Below are 16077 nucleotides of genomic sequence, written 5' to 3' on the forward strand. Positions count from 1 at the left end.
TAGGGTTTATTTGTTTGCGATGCCTTTACGTAACTCTCATGTGTGCGAGACGGCGAGAGACCGACTGCGTGTGTGCGCCTCCTCTCTTCGTATATGTACTCCACCGTTTGTCCGGTGTCCAAAAAATTATACAGTAGTAATAACTAGCAATGTGCCAATGCATTGCCACACGATCAAAGTAGATTAATACATATTCACCGATTTGATAGAAAAGAGTGTAGTTTTGAAATACTTATATCACTAAAAATATGTTATGTTTCACTCAAAATATATTCCTTTGGCGGTTTTGATGAGATAAGGGAGGAATGTGGTTTGTTTCAAGATTCAAGAAGTGGTATATTGCTGCAAAAAGCCCATGTGTGTGTCTGTGTGGTGTGTGTGAGAGAGAGGGAGAGAGGAGGAGGACGGAGTGCATGTGTGACAAAGATGAGGTGATAATGTGTGTGTGCAAGATCGAGAGGGCATGTCTCAAGAAGGGATGAAAAATGTACATAGGTACAAGGAGCGTGAGAGAGACATGTACGAGATAGTGGAAGCAAGAGTGTGCGGGTGTATAAACCTATCTGGAGGCTAGTCGATCAATGTCTGTGAGAGAAATACGAGTCGGGGTGTGAAAGCGAGAGTTTTGTGTGTGTGAGAGAGAGACGTAGTCGGGAAGGGGAGTGGAAGTAGGAGTTGTTTGTGTGTGTGTGTGTGCGTGAGAGAGAGAGAGAAAGGGGGGAGGGATCGGTAAACAAATGAATAATGTCAGTTTTATACCTGAGATGAAGACAGAAAGGAGACCGCAACAAACGTTGTGTGTGCAGGAGAGAGTAATTTTAGTGTAGGAGTCATATCTAGAAAGATATAGGGTGCGTGAGAGAACCCTAGAAAGAAAGACACAGTGAAAGACAAGTGAGAGTGTGTGTGGGGCGGTGAAAAAGAAAGCTTAGGTACCTGGTGATACCAGAGAATGATAGAGACGTGAGAGATAATGAAAGCCATGTAATGTATAATGATAGGAGGAGTGTGACACTTCTCAAGGGAGACGTCGAGAGACCATGTTTGCGAAAATAGGAGAAACATGAAGTGAGCGCGCGGGTGAGCTGGAGAAAAGAGAGTGATAGCTACATGAAGGAGCACGCGAGAGAGATGGGCGTGAAAGGAGATTCAAATATTTAGTTGCATGTATAGAAAATGTCAACATAAAAGGGATTTAAATATTTGAATTCGAGATGATGATACATGTAATTCATACTCGAACCAAAATTGATCTATCAAACATGCATACTCATATGAATTCACGCACATCTGTGTTATTTAATATGTAGATATTACTGATCCATACATTTTAGTAGAACATAATTTGGTTAAAAAAATTGAATTCAACCTTATGATTTTGAGATCCTTGTATTTGTAAATCATATTATATATATAAAGGAGCAGAATTCTTTGTTGTGCTTTTGAAAGTATATATAAAAAATGATGTATATAGAATTTTATTCCAATCAAAAATGGATCCTGCCCGAACAAAAATAGAATACAAAATAGATTGGAATTGATTTGGCACGGTAAAGATGCAAGCTGTTTCTCAAAAATTGAACGAAGCGGCCAATCTCGTAGTAACCGCCTGAAACCAAAATATGGGAGATGGAAATTACTGCCTGTCCCTGACATGCAACACATGTCAGCTCGATTTCAATAGGTCTTGATAGGGGCAGGTTTGTAATTTCACTCAAACATGATACAACCGCCTCTCACCCGGATTCATACAAGGTGGGCGCCAAAACACAATGTCCCCTCGGCCGAAATCGCCTCTCACCCGGATTCATACATGGTGGGCACCAAAACAAACTCTTAGCAGTCGAAATCTTCGTTGGCAAATATTCGGTGTATGTGAGATAACCGTCCTATCCCCGACCGACTAATATTGTTGTGATGTAGGAAATTTTAAACGGGGGCCAAGTTTGTAAATTTCCTCACATTTGAGACAAGCGCGCCCTGAAGAAAAGGATCCCCCCTTCCTCTCTCCCTCCATTTCCCCATTCGTACTCCATGGGCGCCAAAACACCCTCTCCACCTCAGCCTCCTCCGCCTGCCACCCCATCCACCCTGTCGGGGTTCAAGACGACACCTATGGGATCACAGGGAATCCCTACTACGATTGCCGGGGCTATAAAATGAGCGGGTTTAGAAGATCAACGCAGGGGAATTTTATCCAGGTTTGGGCCGCAAGCGATGCGTAATACCCTAGTCCTGCTTTGGTGTATATTTGGTGTTCTTGAGATCTTGAACTAGCTGTGGTGCATGCCTAGCCCAAAAAGTCTGAATCCTCCCTCAGTACGCCTCAGGCCTCCTTTTATATGAAAAGGGGTCGCCACAGTGGCACACAGGAGATGGAAAGTATGTATATTGTACAAGTCTATCCTGACATCGTGGGACAAAACACATTTAATGCGCTGCCGACGTGTCCTCTTGCTTTATTGGGGACGGCAAGGAAGCTCGTCTCGTCTGTCGCCGCCTCGCCTCGCTTCAACGCGCGTCCAAGCTGACGAGGCATGCAGCGCCACGCTGGCTGGCTGCTGCGCTGGTGTGGTGGCAGCGTCTTCACGAAGATCTGCATGCCACCACGCAGGTGCTTGCCTGGTTGGCCTAGAAGACGCATGCTGCCACGTAGGTGTGTGCCTAGTTGGCAGGCTGGCTGCTGCCTCGGGACGGCCATGGGGTAGCGAAACCTTTGTAAGTGCGGGCCTGGTTGTGGCCCCGCAGATGTCCTCGGCAAGGGTCTTGGCGGGGTCTTGTGGGCGTCCCCGGCAAGGGTCTTGCCGGGGACCTTCGTCTTCTGGTTCTCATCTAGTCTTGCAGGCCTTCAGTCTTCACAAAGATCTGCATGCCACCATGCAGGCGCCTCCCAAGCCTTGGTTCCAATGTTTTCGATGGTGTTGGAACTCTCAGGCTCAAGGGTGGCGGTCTTGCTGGTGTTGGGTAAGTTGCCTCAGCAAGGCTCTTGCCGGGGGAGCGTAGGACGTCCCCGGCAAGGCTCTTGCCGGGGGAAACCCACCTCGCCCCTTCGCTCTTTGCGCCTCTGGTCTCAGCGCAGCTTTGATAGTCTTGTTCTTTGCTTCCTCTGCCCCGCCAAGCGTGGCCGCAGGTGTGGCTACAACTGCCCGTGCACAAGTAAAGGGGTACAGAAGGCCCCTACTTTTGTATACCGACAGGAGCCCCCGGGCCTAGGCCACACATAAGCGTGGAGCGTTGTTGGGCCAGGCCCAGAACGGTGCACGGGCGCGCGTGGCAGAGTTTTACTGCGGTAACTCCTTCGTCAGTTGCGCTTCCCCATGACCCGCATTGAATGCATGACGTGGGGGTCGTGCGTGGGGCGGTTGCTGCACGCTTCCGTCATGTTGTGGTAAACGGTAAAGAGGCGGCCCGTGCCTTCCCCATAAAAAGGAAAAACCGCAGGCGCGCTCCTCATTTACCCTCCGTGCCTTTTCCAATCTCGGAACCGCCATTCCCATCTTCATCTTCCTCAAGCGCGAGCCGAAGCTCTTGCCTCTGTTCGCCGCCGCCGCCCCATTGCCCTCGATTCTTCGCCCCCCCTATCTGCCATGGCGCCCAAGATAGGCAAGGGCAAGGGAGTGGTTAAAGACGACGGAGGGAAGGAGGCGCCGGAGAGTGAGTTGGCGGCACTTTAGACCAGCGCGCCCTCTTCCCCTCGACGGTCGATGTGGTCACCCTCAGGGACTACTTCAGGCCCCTGTGGGGAAGGGAGACGTCAGAGCACCCTGCCACGCGCATCATCCCCGCCGATTTCACCGAGGCCGGCCCAAATCGGTACCCCTTCTTCGTTGATTACTTCTCCTGCGGGCTCTGCCCCCCTTCTCCGATTTCTTCAATGACGTCATGCACACCTACGGCTTCCACCTTCTGGATTTCACGCCGAACGTTGTGGTGTGCGTGGCTTTCTTCTCCCACCTATGTGAGGGCTTCACCGGAGTGCATCCAAGCACGACGCTCTTCCGGCATTACTTCACCCCTCGCATCCAGCCAGGGGGCGCCATCTCCGGCTGCATCACCTGGATCCCGAGGAACCAGATCAGGGGCACATACCCGGAGGGTGCCCAGAAGGAGAGGTGGGAAGAGTGGCGAGGCCGGTGGTGCTGGATTGAGGAGGCAGACCCGCAAGAGTTCTGCCGGGTCCGTCGGAGGCCGCCGGTCCGTGGCAAGGACTGGAGCGACATCGACGCTGACGACAAGAAGCTCATGGTCGCGACCACTAGGATCCACCGCCTCACCTCGGCTGGGCTCACTCTTCAGATGATTGGGGCGGACTTCATCCGCCGCCGGATCGCCCCGCTGCACAATAAGGGGAGGTCGGCCTGGGACTTCAGGAATGCGGCTGACATCATGAGGCTCCGCCCTGGCTTGAAGCACAATTTCACGGTGCTGGGGCATGCCCATTTTTGCCAGAGGCTCTTTCAGCACAAGGTGAATGAAGACGGCGGGGTCGAGAGGACCGGCAAGGCCGAGAAGGCCGGCGGGTCTCTGTTTGGGTTGCCAGCGGGGGTGGTCCCGTTGAGCAACAACTCTCGCCAGACCGACATCATCGCTATGATGCCGGACTTCAACGCGCACGGCCTGGATCCAAGCTGGGCCGAGCCAGAAGCAGAACGGGTGCAGGAGTTCTTTGACAACCTGTCGAAGAGGTACGTTCGTGACGAGCCACTGCTCATCCGCGACACCACCAAGGCGGAGCTGGCATACATTGCCGCCAGGGCGGAGGAGGCGGCACTCGCCAAGGAGGCCGGCAGCGTCTGCACTGTGGAGGATGAGGCCGACACGGCCGCAGAAGATAAAGAGCTCGCCGAATCGGCGGGGTCCGCTAGGGAGGCCAGCAGCGCCGGTGCTGGGGCTCCCATTGTTGAGGACGTGGTCGAGGAGTCGACCGAAGAGGAGACCGAGGCGGATGACTCCTCGGCCCCAGGGAGGAGGCGCGTCATGCGGCGGGCTAGCTCCGGCGAGCCGGTCCGGCCCGGCAGGACCGTGCAACGGCAACAGGCCCAAGCGCAGCTCGTGCACCAGACGAGGGCCGCGACAGTGAAGAAGGCAGCGGCCGCCGCTTCTTCCTCATCCAAGCGGCGCAGGACCCCATCCCCTTCTCCTCCCCCTTCGGACAGCGACCCAGAGGCCGACTTCGACCTTGGGTCCTTCAGCCCGAAGAGGAAGAGGACGCCGGCGAAGGAGGAGGAATAAGCATCCCGCCCTTCATCATTTCTGACTCTCAGCCCGTACTGTTTCCCCTAACTTGATCTTGTCTTTGCAGCGACATGGGGACGCTGGCCCAGAGGGTGGCGAAGGGGGCCAAGGCCTCGACGGGCGACAAGCCCCCGGCGAGCACTTCACGCACGCTGGAGGTGGTGGAGATTAGTCCAGACGCTAGCCCTCGACGTAGCCCCCGCTTCATCCCCCAACATAAGTTCATTACTCACTCCTCGTCGATGGGCGTTGGGGCGTGAATCCTTAGTGCTGACCTTGCCGGGCTTGTAGGAGGAGAGCGGCAGCAGGAGGAGCCGCTGAGAGCCGCCCCTGATACGCCGCCCTCGTCGACCACGCCGCCCGAAGGGGTGTCCTCGGCAAGGGCGAACACCGCCGAGCCCACGCGCACGGAGACAGAGGAGGAGGCAGGCACGGGCACTGGGGGTTCCGTCCCGCCAATGGATGTTGGCGGGGAGGGAAGCACTTCTCTGCAGCACGACACGGGTAAGCTGTCTGCCTTCCGTCCCTGTCTTTTCTCTCTTTTTTTGTGTGTTCTGAACCTTGGCCATGGCCTCGTTGCGTTCTCCTTTCTGGTTTCCAGACACTCCCTCGATGGACCAGGAGGATATCGACATTGTCATTGGGGAGGTTGCCAAGGACGTCGAGGCTGAGGCCGTCAGGATCGCAGCTGAGGAAGCTGCCAAGTCCGCCACCGGGGAAGCCGGCGAGGGTCTTGCCGGGGAGGCCGGCAAGGCTGCCGCCAAGGAGGCCGACAAGGGCGCTGCCGAGGAGGCCGCCAAGAAGCCTGCCGAGGAGGAGGTGGCCAACGACCAGCCTTCCTCCCCTGCAGCGCCCGCGCCTCCCAAGTACATGAAGGTGGGCAATGACTTGTTCGTCCGCCTCCCAGGGACAACAGACACCAAGGTGTCTGCCGATGGGGAGGTCTTTGATGATGAGGCGCTCGCCACTGCTGGGCTCCAGGTTGTCGATGAACCAAACGCCAGCAGCGGCGGCCCCCAAGAAGAGCAGCTCCTCCGGGCCATGGGTGCCCACTTCCAGAAGCTCCAAGCGCTCCACTGTGCCCGCCATGACAAATTAAGATCCAAGATGGCAGCGGTGGACAAGGCGGAGGCAGATTTTGAGGCGGAAGTCTGGTTTGGCGAGGCCGGGGATGAATTGAAAGCTGCCCATGGTGAGCTGGATGAGTGCAAGCGAGAGCTCATCCTGAAGCAAGCCGATATCGAGAAGGCCCAGGAGGTGGCGAAGGAGCAGGCCGCCAAGGACGAGGCTGCTCGGCAGCAGCAGTAGGCTCTGCTGAACAGCCAGGAGGAAGACCTCGCCGCCTGTGAGTAGGCGCTTGCCGCCACACTCCGCGGCAAGGACGAAGAAATCGGGGAGATCGTCGCACATCGGACCCAGGAGCTGGAGCAGAGGCAGAAGGAGGCACTCGATGCTCAGGCCCTAGTCCATGCCGGCAAGGTGAAGGAGCTGGAGCTGGAGCGGGAGGAGCTGACAAGAAAGTCTCGGCGTTGACAAAGGAGAGAGACACGGCCAACCGCACTCTGGCGGATGTGCAGGTCACCATCTCCGACAAGGCCAAGCTGCTCTCCGACGCCAACGACAACATCAACGATTTGAAGTTGAAGCTGGACGGCTTGGAGGGGAAGCTTTTGGAGGCCCGAGCTCGTGAGGAGATCCTGGACAAGGCCCTAGAGGACGTGAAGCGGCTACGAAGGGATGACGCCGCCGAGCACAAGGAGTACGCGAAGAGCGTAAACCTCTGGATCAGCCGCCTCATCGACGTCGCCGGCAGGATCACTGAGAAGCTGGCCGTCATGGGCATGCCGAATGTCACGTACCCCCAGGAGCCGAACGTCAGCCCCAATGCCAGGCTGACCTGTTCTTCGAGGGCGTCCTCGACGCCCTGGAGCAGCTCTGTTCCAATCGAGCAGTCTATCTGGCCAACGAATCCCGGAGGCTCTGCCAGGGCACTCTGACCAAGGTGCTCACCAAGGTGGCGTTCTGGAACCCCAACGACGATTTCGCCGACGCGTTGGAGAGCTTGCCGGAGGGCACGGACCTCGCAGTGCTCGAGGAGCGTATCGAGCCCATCATGAGCTGCGTCGACGGAGTCAAGAGGGTGGAGGGCCAGCGCCGGGACTAGGCACCCCGTTTCTCATCGCCGCTGCGAGTTCATGACGAAGACAATTTTATCTTAAGTTAGAACCGCAGCAACTATTGATTTTATATAACCCTGCAGTACTTTGAAATGAAGCATGCTATCTTCCTGTTCAATCTTTCCTTGTATGTACATGCCCTACGCCTAGTGGGATAGTGATGACCCACAAGTATAGGGGATCTATCATAGTCCTTTCGACAAGTAAGAGTGTCAAACCCAACGAGGAGCAGAAGGAAATGACAAGCGGTTTTCAGTAAGGTATTCTCTGCAAGCACTGAAATTATCGGTGACAGATAGTTTTGTGATAAGGTAATTTGTAACGGGTAACAAGTTACAAAAGTAAATAAAGTGCAGCAAGGTGGCCCAATCCTTTTTGTATCAAAGGACAACCCTGGATAAATTCTTATATGAAGGAAAACGCTCCCGACGACACATGGGAATTATCGTCAAGCTAGTTTTCATCACGCTCATATGATTCGCATTCGTTACTTTGATAATTTGATATGTGGGTGGACCGGTGCTTGGGTACTGCCCTTCCTTGGACAAGCATCCCACTTATGATTAATCCCCCTTGCAAGCATCCGCAACTACAAAAGAAATATTAAGGTAAACCTAACCATAGCATGAAACATGTGGATCCAAATCAGCCCCTTACGAAGCAACACATAAACTAGGGTTTAAGCTTCTGTCACTCTAGCAACCCATCATCTACTTATTACTTCCCAATGCCTTCCTCTAGGCCCAAATAATGGTGAAGTGTCATGTAGTCGATGTTCACATAACACCACTAGAGGAAAGACAACATACATCTCATCAAAATATCGAACGAATACCAAATTCACATGACTACTTATAGCAAGACTTCTCCCATGTCCTCAGGAACAAACGTAACTACTCACAAATCATATTCATGTTCATAATCAGAGGGGTATTAATATGCCTAAAGGATCTGAACATATGATCTTCCACCAAATAAACCAACTAGCATCAACTACAAGGAGTAATCAACACTACTAGCAACCCACAGGTACCAATCTGAGGTTTTGAGACAAAGATTGGATACAAGAGATGAACTAGGGTTTGAGAGGAGATGGTGCTGGTGAAGATGTTGATGGAGATTGACCCCCTCCCGATGAGAGGATCGATGGTGATGATAATGGTAATGATTTCCCCCTCCTGGAGGGATGTCTCCCCGGTAGAACAGCTCCGCCGGAGCCCTAGATTGGTTTCGCCAGCTTCCGCCTCGTGGCGGCGGTGTTTCGTCCCGAAAGCTTCCTCCTTATTTTTTCTAGGATGAAAGACTTCATATAGCAGAAGATGGGCACCGGAGGCCTGCCAGAGGGCCCACGAGACAGGGGGCGCGCCAGGGGGGTCAGGCGCACCACCCACCCTCGTGGCCAGGGTGTGGGCCCCCTCTGGTTGATTCTTTCTCCAGTATTTTTTATATATTCCAAAACGTGCCTCCGTGAAGTTTCAGGACTTTTGGAGTTGTGCAGAATAGGTCTCTAATATTTGCTCCTTTCCAGCCCAGAATTCCAGCTACCGGCATTCTCCCTCTTCATGTAAACCTTGTAAAATAAGAGAGAATATGCATAAGTATTGTGACATAATGTGTAATAACAGCCCATAATGCAATAAATATCAATATACAAGCATGATGCAAAATGGACGTATCAACTCCCCCAAGCATAGACCTCGCTTGTCCTCAAGCAGAAGCCGATAACGAAAAATATGTCCACATGTTTAGGGATAGAGGTGTCAAATAAAATAAAATACGGACATGAGGGCATCACGATCATTCTTATAGCAGCAACATATATATATATATATATTGTCATATGATTTCTTATGCTAAAGTAATAATATATTCACAATGTAAAGTATGAATCAGAAATTTCACTGAAAACTAACAAACTATGATCTCGGTCATTGAGGCAATTGCAATTTATCATAACATAGGAAAGAGTCAATATAAGAGCTTTTCAGCAAGTCCACATACTCAACTATCATTTAGTCTTTCACAATTGCTAACACTCATGCAATACTTATGGTTATGGAGTTTTAATCGGACACAGAGAAAGATAGGGGCTTATAGTGTTGCCTCCCATCCTTTTACCTCAAGGGTAATGTCAACAATAATAGTTCATGCAAACTTACATCCAATTGGATATATATATATATATATATATATATCAGGATCTTTCCAACACAATGTGCTTGCCAAAGGATAAAATATAAAAAGTAAAGGTGAAGATCACCATGACTCTTGCATAAGGTATAAGACAAAAGTAAAAGATAGGCCCTTCGCAGAGGGAAGCAGAGGTTGTAATGTGCTTTTATGGTTGGATGCACGAAATCTTAATGCAAAAGAACGTCACTTTATATTGCAGTTGTGATATGGACCTTTATTATGCAGTACGTCGCTTTTAATGCTTCCACATCACAAGATCGTCTAAAGCTTATTTTCTCCACACTAATAAATCATACATATTTAGAGAGCAATTTTTATTGCATACAACAATGACAACTTACTTGAAGGATCTTACTCAATCCATAGGTAGATATAGTGGACTCTCATGGCATAACCGGTTTTAAGGATATTTGGAAGCACAAGTAGTATCTCTACTTGGTGCAAAGAATTTGGCTGGCATGAGGGGGAAAGGCAAGCCCAACATGTTGGACGATCCATGACAATATACTTTATTTCGGATATAAGAAAACATAACCCATTACGTTGTCTTCCTTGTCCAACATCAACTTTTTAGCATGTCATATTTTAATGAGTGCTCACAATCATAAAAGATGTTCAAGATAGTATATTTATATGTGAAAACCTCTCTTTCTTTATTACTTCCTATTAATTGCAACGATGACCAAAACTATGTTTGCCAACTCTCAACAACTTTTATTCATCATACTCTTTTATATGTGAAGTCATTACTCTCCATAAGATCAATATGATTCTTTTATTTCTTTTTATTCTTTCTTTTATTTTATTCCCTCAAGATCATAGCAAGATAACCAAGCCCTTGACTCAAAACTAATCTTTATTATATATAGCTCACGGACTCGATTACATAGAAGGATCGTAAAGCAAAACTCAAAACTAGATCATACTAAAACTTTATTCTACTAGATCAAGATATTACCAAAAGGATCAAACTAAGAAAAACGGTAAAGATAGGAGTGTGATGGTGATACGATATCGGGGCACCTCCCCCAAGCTTGGCAGTTGCCAAGGGGAGTGCCCATATCCATGTGCTTATGTCTCTTTCCTCGGAGGTGGTCATGATGGAGTTGTTGATGATGTAGGCTTGTCATCCATCTTCCAAGGCATAGGCTCACCATCGTAGAAGGATGATCAAGTCTCCGAGGTCCTCGAATCTGCAGCCAAACTCATCCTCTTGAACCTATACTCATACTCACAGTTTTGGTTTTGCAGGTCATAGATCTGGGCTTGGAGATGCTCGATTTTCTCGTGAAGCTTGAAGATGGTCTCCCCAATGTTCTTGGCATCCAGCTTGTGGTTGTTGGTGAACTCCACGATCATCATGTGGTTGGCGTTAACTCTGTGTTCCACCATCCCCTGGCACTTGAAAACTTGTTGCTCCATTGCTTCGAGTCTTGTCTCCATGCTTCCGGTCCTCCTTGGTCCCTCGACATCGCGGATGTGCAGCAACCCATCGCGCATGTCAATTGTTTGAGGGTATTGCAGCACCTCCGCGAGGTAGGGATTGATAACCTTCTTGAAGAACTTGTCCTTGGGAGCGCTTGAAGACGTCATGATGATCTAGATCTGTCAGAAAAACAGCTCGAAACAGAAAGAGAGGATATTTGCTTTGTACGATGGTCAAAACCTTTGGGAGATTATATAATGAATTTTTACCGACCAAAAGAAGTATCGTGCAAGAAAACGGAGTCCGGAGGGCACACGAGGTGCCCACGAGGCAGGGGGCGCGCCCAGGGTGATAGGGCGCGCCCTCCACCCTCGTGGACGCCTCGTGTCCTTCCCGGACTACTTCTTATTTTCCTATTTTATTAAATATTCCAAAATGGAGAAAAATTGCTATTAGAACTGTTTTGGAGTCGTTTTACTGACCGTACCACATACCTATTCCTTTTCAGAGTCTGAAACGTTCTGGAAAGTGTCCCTTATGCACTCCTCCGGGGTTACGATATCAATAACATTAGTTTCAACATTTATGGGATTACCTGAGATATAATGTTTGATTCTTTGACCGTTCACCACCTTCGGATTTGTGCCTTCGAAGTTGTTGATTTTTATGGCACCGGAACGATAGACCTCCTTGATAACGTAAGGACCTTCCCATTTAGAGAGAAGTTTTCCTATAAAAAATCTTAAACAAGAGTTGTATAGCAAAACATAAGCACCTACATTGAACTCACGCTTTTGTATCCTTTTGTCATGCCATCTTTTAACTTTTTCTTTAAACAGTTTGGCATTCTCATAGGCCTAGGTTCTCCATTCATCAAGTGAGCTAATGTCAAATAGTCTCTTCTCACCGGCAAGTTTGAAATCATAATTGAGCTCTTTAATAGCCCAATATGCCTTATGTTCTAGTTCGAGAGGTAAGTGACATGCTTTTCCATAGACCATTTTATACGGAGACATACCCATAGGATATTTATATGCAGTTCTATAAGCCCATAATGCATCATCAAGTTTCTTGGACCAATTCTTTCTAGATCTATTAACTGTCTTTTGCAAAATTAATTTGAGCTCTCTATTACTAAGTTCTACTTGACCACTAGACCGCGGGTGATATGGAGATGCAATTCTATGATTGACATCATACTTAGTAAGCATTTTACAAAAAGAACCATGAATAAAGTGTGAACCACCATCAGTCATTAAATATCTAGGGACTCCAAACCTCGGAAAAATAACTTCTTTAAGCATCTTAATAGAGGTGTTATGATCAGCACTACTAGTTGGAATAGCTTCTGCCCACTTAGTAACGTAATCACCAGCAACTAAAATATGTGTATACCCATTAGAGGAAGGAAACGGTCCCATATAATCAAAGCCCCAAACATCAAATGGTTCAATAACAAGTGAACAGTTCATAGGCATTTCTTGACGTCTACTAATATTACCAATTCTTTGACATTCATCACAAGACAAGACAAACTTACGGGCATCTTTGAAGAGAGTAGGCCAATAAAAACCGGATTGCAATACCTTATGTGCAGTTCTATCTCCAGCGTGGTGTCCTCCATAAGCCTCGGAGTGACACTTGCGCAGGATCTGTTCCTGTTCATGCCCAGGTACACAACATCTAATAACACCATCTACTCCCTCTTTATAAAGGTGTGGGTCATCCCAGAAGTAATGTCTTAAATCATAGAAAAACTTTTTCTTTTGCTGGTATGTGAAACTAGGTGGTATAAATTTAGCAACAATGTAATTAGCATAATCAGCATACCATGGAGCAGTACGAGAAGCATTTATGACAGCTAATTGTTCATCAGGAAAGCTATCATCAATAGGTAGTGGGTCATCAAGAACATTCTCTAACCTAGACAAGTTGTCTGCAACGGGGTTCTCAGCTCCCTTTCTATCAATAATATGCAAATCAAATTCTTGTAGCAAGAGAACCCATCTAATAAGTCTAGGTTTAGCATCTTTCTTTTCCATAAGATATTTAATAGCAGCATGATCAGTGTGAACCGTTACTTTAGAATCAACAATATAAGGTCTGAACTTATCACAAGCAAATACAACTGCTAAAATTCTTTTTCAGTAGTAGCATAATTTCTCTAGGCACTGTATAGAGTTTTACTAGCATATTGGATAACATTTAATTTCTTATCAACTCTTTGTCCAAGAACAGCGCCTACAGCATAATCACTACCATCACACATAATTTCAAAGGGTAAATTCCAATCAGGTGGCTGAACAATAGGTGTAGAAATCAAGGCTTTCTTAAGTATTTCAAATGCTTCTACACAATCATCATCAAAGACAAAAGGAACATCTTTTTGGAAGAGATTAGTCAGAGGCCTAGAAATTTTAGAGAAGTCCTTAATGAACCTCCTATAAAAACCGGCATGACCAAGGAAACTTCCTATACCTTTAATGTCCTTAGGACACGGCATCTTTTCGATAGCATCAACTTTAGCTTTATCAACTTCAATACCTCTTTCAAAAATTTTATGCCCAAGACAATAATACCTTCATTAACCATAAAGTGGCACTTCTCCCAATTCATAGTGTCTTCACATCTCTACAAAACTCGATCAAGGTTGCTTAAGTAATCATCAAAAGAAGTTCCATATACGGAGAAATCATCCATGAAAACCTCGACAATCTTTTCACAAAAGTCAGAGAATATAGCAGTCATACATCTTTGAAAGGTAGCAGGTGCATTGCATAAACCAAAAGGCATACGTCTATAAGCAAAGGTACCAAAAGGACAAGTAAAAGTGGTCTTTTCTTGATCCTCTTTTGACACAGGTATTTGAGAGAAACCAGAATAACCGTCTAGAAAGCAAAAATGTGTATGTTTGGATAATCTTTCTAGCATTTGATCAATAAAAGGTAAAGGGTAATGATCCTTATTAGTAGCTTTATTTAGTTTGCGGAAATCAATTACCATTCCATAACCTGTAACAATTCTTTGTGGGATCAATTCATCTTTATCATTAGGAACAACAGTAATACCTCCCTTCTTAGGGACACAATGGACAGGACTTACCCACTGACTATCAGCAACTGGATATATTATACCTGCCTCCAGAAGCTTTAGTATTTCTTTTCTTACCACTTCTTTCATCTTAGGATTTAACCATCATTGGTGATCAACGACCGGTTTAGCGTCTTTGTCCAATTTTATTTTGTGCTGGCATAGAGTGGGACTAATGCCCTTAAGATCATCAAGAGTATATCCAATAGCAGCACGGTGCTTCTACAGAGTTTTCAATAATTTCTCTTCTTCTTGCTCTGAAAGGTTAGCACTAATAATAATAGGATATATCTTCTTTTCATCAAGATAAGCATATTTAAGAGTATCAGGTAATGGTTTAAGCTCAAACATGGGATCACCCTTGGGTGGAGGAGGATCCCCTAATTCAACAGGCAAGTTGTGTTTCAAGATAGGTCCTTCTTTAAAGAATACTTCATCTATTTCCCATCTTTCATTCATAAACATATCATTTTCATGGTCTAGCAAATATTGCTCTAAAGGATCATCAGGAGGCACGGCAATAGAAGCAAGACCAATAATTTCAACTTTCTTAGGCAATTCTTTATCATGGGGTTGTCTACAAAATTTAGCAAAATTAAACTCATGAGACATATCCCCTAAACCAATAGTAACAACATCCTTTTTGCAATCTATCTTAGCATTTACAGTATTCAAGAAAGGCCTACCAAATATAATGGGACAAAAGTCATCTTGTGGGGAACCAAGAACAAGAAAATCAGTAGGATATTTAACTTTCCCACACAAGACTTCAGCATCTCTAACAATCCCAATTGGTGAAATAGTATCTCTATTGGCAAGCTTAATTGTAACATCTATCTCTTCTATCTCAGCAGCTGCAATATCATGCATAATTTCTTTGTATAAGGAATGAGGTATTGCACTTGCACTAGCACCCATATCACACAAGCCATGATAACAATGATCTCCTATTTTAAAAGAAACAACAGGCATGCCAACAACAGGTCTATGTTTACCCTTAGTATCGGGTCTAGCAATTCTAGCAGCTTCATCACAGAAGTAAATAACATGCCCATCAATATTATCAGCCAGGAGATCTTTAACCATATCAATACTAGGTTCGATTTTAATTTGCTCAGGGGGTGTAGGTGTTCTAGTATTACTCTTACGAACCACAGTTGAAGCTTTAGCATGATCCTATATTCTAACAAGGAAAGGTGGTTTCTCAATATAAGTGGTAGGAACAATAGGATCAACATTATAAGTGATAGTCTTTTCTTCAACTTTCATAGGTTCAACTTCTTTTACTTCAATGGGAGGATGATATTTAAACCACTTCTCCTTAGGGAGATCAACATGAGTAGCAAAGGATTCACAGAAAGAAGCTACTATCTCAGAGTCAAGTCCATATTTAGTGCTAAATTCACGGAAATATAGGTATCCATAAAAGATTTAACATAATCAAACTTAGGTGTTATACCTGACTCCTTACCTTCATCGAGATCCCAATCTTTAGAGTTCCGTTTAATTCTTTCCAATAAATCCCATTTGAATTCAATAGGCTTCATCATAAAAGAACCAGTACAAGAAGTATCGAGCATGGATCGATTATTGAGAGAAAACCGAGCATAAAAAGTTTGAATAATAATTTCTCTTCAGAGCTCATGATTGGGGCATGAATATAACATTGACTTAAGCCTCCCCCAAGCTTGAGCGATGCTTTCTCCTTCGCGAGGCCAAAAATTATATATATATAATTACGATCATGATGAACAAGATGCATAGGATAAAACTTCTAATTAAATTCCAATATCAATCGGTTGTAGTCCCATGATCCCATATCATCACACAGCCTAAACTATGTCAATGCCTTTCCCTTCAAAGATAAAGGGAAGACCTTCTTCTTGATAACATCCACGGGCATACCTGCAAGCCTAAATAATCCACAAACTTCATCCACATAGATTAGGTGCAAAT

The sequence above is a fragment of the Triticum aestivum genome, chromosome 5D (assembly GCF_018294505.1).
Source record: "Triticum aestivum cultivar Chinese Spring chromosome 5D, IWGSC CS RefSeq v2.1, whole genome shotgun sequence".
In the NCBI taxonomy this organism is placed as follows: Eukaryota; Viridiplantae; Streptophyta; class Magnoliopsida; order Poales; family Poaceae; genus Triticum; species Triticum aestivum.